The 6,448-nt window shown below is 45.5% G+C and overlaps 2 pseudogenes; one reads left to right on the top strand and one right to left on the bottom strand.

Moving 5' to 3' along the window:
• Positions 1–1,125: 1,125 nt before the first annotated feature.
• Positions 1,126–3,006, bottom strand: LOC147959063 (aspartyl protease AED1-like; annotated as a pseudogene).
• A 1,903-nt stretch (positions 3,007–4,909) lies between these two features.
• On the top strand, positions 4,910–6,195 carry LOC147959062 (anthranilate O-methyltransferase 3 pseudogene; annotated as a pseudogene).
• The last annotated feature ends 253 nt before the right edge of the window (positions 6,196–6,448 follow it).

The following is a 6,448-nucleotide window of genomic DNA, read 5'->3' as shown; positions in this document are numbered from 1 at the left end:
ATGAAAAAAGTAGACATCAGAATACATAATATAAAAATGTTAATAATGTATTTAGAAATATTAAAATATAGGTACTTTTTATGTATATAAAAATGTACATTGTTTTTGTAAAACAATTGACATGTGCTGAAAAAAGTACAAAAAAATGTTCCCGTTGTATACACAATATATTAAATGTGTATGCCGAAAAAGTGGACATGTGCTGAAAAAGAGGAAAATAAAGGTGAAAACCACAAAAGGAACGAGAAAATCATAGAAAAAAGAAAATAAGAAAAACCAAAGAAACCAATGCAAACCAGTGGAACTTAGTGAAAACGAATAAAAATAGAAGGAACCCGAGTAAAAACAAAATAAACTGAAGAAAACAGAATAAGAAATAGAAATAACAAAAAGAAGAACAGACAATCGAAGAAACTGATGCAAAACAGTGAAACACTATGAAAAAATGAAAACGAAGAAAGAAATAAAAAACAAAGGGAAAAAAGAAAGAAAAACCAGTAAAGCCGGATAAGTCCATGTGCGTACAGGAAAGAAGAAGAAAACCCTACAATAATGAGCGAGCGAGCGATCGACCGACCGAACAGCAACCAAGCGAGAAAACACATTAATGGGCTGGCCCATAAATACGAACTCCAGAGCCGAGCCATAGTTACATGTCGCATTAGGCGAGATATAGTCTGGCGCGTAACTTGATCCAGGACGTGTCGGTCGTAAGGGACGCCTGCGTGTTGCTACAGCGATGCTTATCTTCTTCCCTCGTGCAAGCCACCATCTGTTGCCGGTCGAAATGCGTGCTACCCTCGCCCTCTAACTGCCTTGATGTCCCGCCTTCCCCTCGCCTCTGCCCGCTGCCATACTACGTACTGCCACCCTGATCATCTCTATAACCCCCTTTCCGAATCCACACACCTCATGTTCTTCTCCAACGAAGGCATGCAGCCCCCTTCCTCACCGCCAATCCCCATCACACTCACACCAGTAAACCCTCTTCCTCTCCTTTATCGGCGACGCTGCAAGCTCTGTCGCCTGCAATGTCGTCTCCGTCTCTGAGGAGGCCCTGGCTCAATCTCATCAAGGTCTCCTCACCGCCACTTGTCATGTCGCCCTGTCTTTGGCCTCGGCGGAATTGATTGATGTGAAAAAGAAAATCAAGCACATAAGGAATAGCAAATTAGCAATTGCGGGGAATAAAAGAACATCGTGGGTTAAAAGAAGCATATACTAGATGTTGTTTATTCATTCCTGGGAAGGACATAACTCCACTCCAGTTACATACGAGTACATGAATTATGGATTCTTATTACATGGGCGCTCATTTGCGAAGCAGGCAAAACGAGAAGCAACACGAATTACTATGCATAGATGCATGCACATTGATGGCCGTGCCTCGGCTGCCACCGTGCTCCTAGACATCGATAATCAGCAGCGGCGGGGAATGAACCCAACCTTTCCTCCGAGCACGTCATAGACCACCTCCGTCATCCCCTGCGCCAAGGTCCCGATCACCGCAACCACGGGCTCCAGGGTGCGCGCCGCGGCGAACGCGAGGCACCCCACGGAGAAGTGGTTCCCGGGGTCCTCGAAGTACATCAAGTTGTCGATGCCAAGGTCCATGGTCGCCCCGCCCTTGAAGCGGAGCGTCACGTCCGGCAGGATCAGGGCGCTCAGGCCGCTCAAGTCGTAGCACGTGTCAAGGTCCCCCAGCGGCGGCGCGGCGCGGTACCGGTACTGCCTCATCCACCCCTTGAACTGCTCGCGAAGGACCGCGTAGACGTCCGGCCTCAGGTAGGTGAAGGTCGTGTGCAGGTCGAACACCGTGTCACCAACGAATTTGTTGGGCGGGGTCTTGGAATTAATCCCGGCCGGCGATGGAGAAACCGACGAGCTGGACGGAGTAGAGGTTCGGGTGGAGGGCCTTGCTCCGCAGGGTGGCGTAGGTCACGTTATGGCCGGCGAGCTCCGGCCGGGCGGCGCCGACTGAGAGGAAGCCGATGGAGTCGGCGTGCGACGGCAGGCAGTAGGAGAAGGCCACCGTGGCCGGAGACGGAGCCACCCGGGACGCCAGCGAGTGCCTGTCCCGGCTGAGGTCGAGGATGCCGGACGAGCCGTCCCCTGACCTGGCGGCCATCTCCAGGCAAAAGAACCTGAGCTTGTCCACGGCGACCGACCGCGTGAGCGTCAGCGTGTCCGTCACGAAGGTGGCGTTCTGCAGCCCGTTCTTCCAATTGAGTGTGCGCGTGCAGCGGCGTCCCCTGCACTCGCTCACGTCGCAGTCCGGCGAGCCGCACGGGACGTAGGCAAGGGAGGCGGACTTGGACGGGTCGAAAGCACGGGGGCACGGCGCGCCCCGGGCCCCGGCGCAAGGCTTGCACTGAAGCAGCGTGGCTCCCGCGGAGGCGCTGCCCGTGTCGAACCCCACGTGGAACTTCTGCACCGGCGTGCCGAAGCCGACGGCGACGTGGCACTCGGACGCGCTCGGCAAAGCCGCCAGTGGAGTGCCGGTCGAGGGGATCGTCACGCCAGACTTCCCGAAGAGCGTGCTCAGGCGGAGGGCGTCGCGGTCGAAGGTGTCGCGGACGGAGGGCTTGCTTTGGTCCGAGCCGGCGCCGGAAGGAGAGCACGCGCTCCGGCGATGCATTACAGGCAGCGGCCCACCGTCGTCATCACCTGAAAAGTGTGGACAAGCTAATAATTAGCCAACGAGCGGGGAGAATGACGAGACGACCGTGACCAACTCATTATATTTCATTTGCATGCAAGCACGTCCTGTTGCAGAGATTAATTTGTGGGATCGAAATACTTCACCAGAATGGATGGGCGAGCAGCTCGGCGGAACCCTTGAATCGTGGGATGAACGGAGGACGACATGCCTTCCGCCGTGGTAGGAGCTGCCAAGCTGGGGAGCAAGAAGAAGCAGGCAGAAGAGCAGAGATGGAATGGCCGAAGACATTTTGCTTGCTGGGTAACTCGATCGCAGAAGCTTGCGTTATATATATGGGGCCTGGAGCCCTGGAGCATTGTTCTTGTTGTGCTCTCGCGTACGTACATACGTATAAAAAATGCTTGGTCTTACGGAAATCATACGTACTGGTTGATGTGGCAAGTATATATATCCGAGTGAGCAGTTCTTAATCCACTAGAGAGAGAGGTGGAGTTATTTGGTTGGTTGGAAGTCCAGCCTTGTGCATAGTCACGTAGTCTTCCTTTCTTATATTCTCGTCATGCGTTATGCCCAAAGGTTTCTCCACAAGGTTTTAACGCCCGTGAGCGACTGCCATGGAGCTTCAGCTGGCCTGGGGAGGTTAAATTTCTTAACCTGGCGCAGTAAGACTGCCAACGTCTATGTCCATCAGTTTCTTCATTGTACTAAGTTGCAAAACATTGCATTTTCATGCTTGTACACTAATAGCTCGACACACCTAAGGCAGGTTAGCTCACACGTTTCATCAGCCCAGTCTTATACAAAGATAATCGTAAATGGTTCTCTCAGACCGTTTTTTGTTACTCCCTCCGTCTCATAATATAAGAAGTTTTTTATACTAATAGTGAAAAAAATGCTCTTATATTATGAGACGGAGGGAGTAGTGTTTAGCAACTTACGACGGACGGCTTCCAACAAACAGTCTGTGATACACATCCCATGCCATTTTTTTAGAGTCTTCTACTTTATGAAAGTAAAATATATGGGCTTTACTTCAAATTATCTACAAACATGACACCAAGTAATGTACTTATCTTAATTTATTAGAATTTTCCTAAGACACAAAGTAATATCATGACAGTTACATAATCGATAATCATTTTCCTATGATTGTTTTTGAAGATATTAATCCTATGATTGTTTTTGAAGATATTACAAAAAATCTTTAATTTTTTCAGAAAATCCGAATCAGGCCCAAACCCTCCATTTAGCCAAAGCCTTCTCTCTCCTATCCCTCCATGAAATGGGCTAGGCCCATTCCCATTCCCTTTCTCTTTTTATTTCCCTTTTCTTTTCCTTTTTTTTTTGAGAATCCCTTTTCTTTTCCTTTGTGCCTATTTCTTTCCCTAGCCAAGCTTCTTTTCCTGGCCCAAGCCCACGACAGAGAAGGTTGTTTTTCCTCCTGAGCATGTACAAGTGGAGAGCTTGCCTAAAAAAAGTGTACAAGTGGAGAGCGGGACAATCGCACCTAATTAACACCACTTGTCTTAGCTGATGCCCACGCACGGGAGTATATGGGGCCGCCTAGCTGCGTTTTGTTAGATGCTAAAAAAACTGCATTTTATTTTAAAATAGTTAACTGGTAACCAGCGACCATTAACCCTTGACCATTGACCTTTTGAAAAAGGATTAAAAAATGGAGGGAAATATTTGAAAAAGTTCAACAATTTTGAAAAAAGTTCATGAAATTTGGATTTTTTTCAGAAATTTGAGAAAAGTTCACACTTGGAAAAGTTCATAATTTGAAAAAAGCTCATAAAAATGAAAAACAATTCACGAATTTGGTGGAAGTTCACAAATATGAGAAAGTTTCACAGATTTGGAAAAAAAGGTTGACAGAAATTTGGGAAAAGAAAAACAAATCTGGAAAAAGTTCACGGATTTGGTAAAAACGAAAAAGGAAAAAAGAAAAAGAAAACCTAAAAAGAAAAAATAAAATAAAATGGTAAAGCTGGCAAAACCCATGTGGGGGAAAACCGGAAGAAGAAAGACCCCAAAACCGTCAGTACAATCATTGGAAATATTCCCGAAAGAACCGGTTGTAGAAAATACCTACATAGGCCGACCCATTTACATACATAGTGCAGTTGAGAGGTGTGCGCTGGTTAGCAAATTGCACTATAACTGGCGCTTAAGGTGCGAAATAAGAACTGGGGGAAGAATCCTACTATCCTTGTGCAAAGTTTGTCACTGCCGGGCCTCCAATAAATGTGGGCCTATTTGTTATGGGGCTTTGGGAAACTACAGGTCTTATTTGAGGTAATGTGCGTTAAAAAATGTGAAAATTTCTTAGAACTTTTGCAAACATTTTTCGAAATTTGTGAAATTTGTGAAAAATGCAACATGTTTTGGAATTTTGTGAACATTTATAGAAGAAAAAAATAGAAAGGAAAAGCGGATAGAAAATTCCGTAGAGAAAGACAACAGAAAAAATAAAACGAATTTTTTTGGACCAAAACCTTCTAGAAGTAGGAAAATAGGGGATCAGAACCTAGCTGAATAGGCCAGCTAGTTTAGTCAGTTCGCCTCGCTGCTCGATGTGGTGGTCGCCAATTTGACGCAAAGCGTGTCAAGTAGGAAAAAAAAATAGGTTTGTATTGATTGTTTATTAAGGACACGATCAGGTCCATTGGATGCATGTCAATGTGTTAATTTTTGTCAAAGTTATCACATAAAAAACCTATTTTCTTTCTGGTTTCTAAAGGTACCTTACTTGAAAGAAGAGAGCATCTACATTGGGAAGAATACCCCACCAGTTGTGATAAAATTGTACCAAGAAGATTGCCAAAAATATTGTCATTGTTCCTTAAACTGCATAACAAAGAACTTGCATGTGGCAGGCATATGGTGCTAACATTCCTAGGCTGAAAGAGCCAAGATATACTGTTCAAAGATGAAGTATGCAACATCTGGAACTTGTTTGCTCAAACTCTTCTGTTTCTATACTCTGCTAGTGGGCTTGTACAATGTTAATCATGAGATATCTGCTAGTGACATCTTATGTATGGAAGAATTGTTCATACCAGCTTAAAACATAGACATTAAGTGAAACAAACTTACCTCGATAGCTAGAGTGTTGGTTTTTGCAATGGGTGGCAAGGTCTTGTGGAGAAGGAGAAGCTGATCACTTCCAACATCAATTCTACGCGTCATCTATGGACGAAGTGAAGGCCTTGGTCGAGGAGAACGTGCCATTCAACATCGAACACATGGGTGTCTTCGAATTAAGTTGGCATCCGTAGGGCGATGAAGCAGATAATGAAATAGTGATAGATTGCATCGGCAGTGGGGCGAATATTACCAAGAGCATAAGGGCGGCGGTGGAGCCGTTGATGAAGGAGAACTTTGGTGAGGCCATCATGGATGAATTGTTCATGGTTTCTACCACAATGGTCACCATGCACCTCCAGAAAGCGAAGGCCAAGTATCCTATAATTGTCATATTCTTGAAGGTCAAGCACTTGAAACAGCTCTTAATCGTCAGGTTCAAATAGGGGTCACTTGAGTATGAATGAACATGGGTAATTGTTATGTGCCACCTCCAATTATTGGCATATTAATTAAAATTTACCATTTTATCAACACTGCCTTTTATTGATTAGTATCAAGTCGATGTTTCTGACTTCTCCGACAGAGATGTGTAGAGCCAAAAAAAAGTATAACCAAAATAAATACAAACAACAAGCCCACCGGTAACATAAAGCTCGCTATAACTGAAATAGAAAATAACATCAGAGTAAGCAAAGC

This window comes from Triticum urartu, chromosome 7A (assembly GCF_056163025.1).
Source record: "Triticum urartu cultivar PI428250 chromosome 7A, HENAU_Tu73, whole genome shotgun sequence".
Taxonomy (NCBI): Eukaryota; Viridiplantae; Streptophyta; class Magnoliopsida; order Poales; family Poaceae; genus Triticum; species Triticum urartu.
Note: the sequence above shows the minus strand (reverse complement) of the source record. Positions and strands in the feature narration are given on the sequence as shown.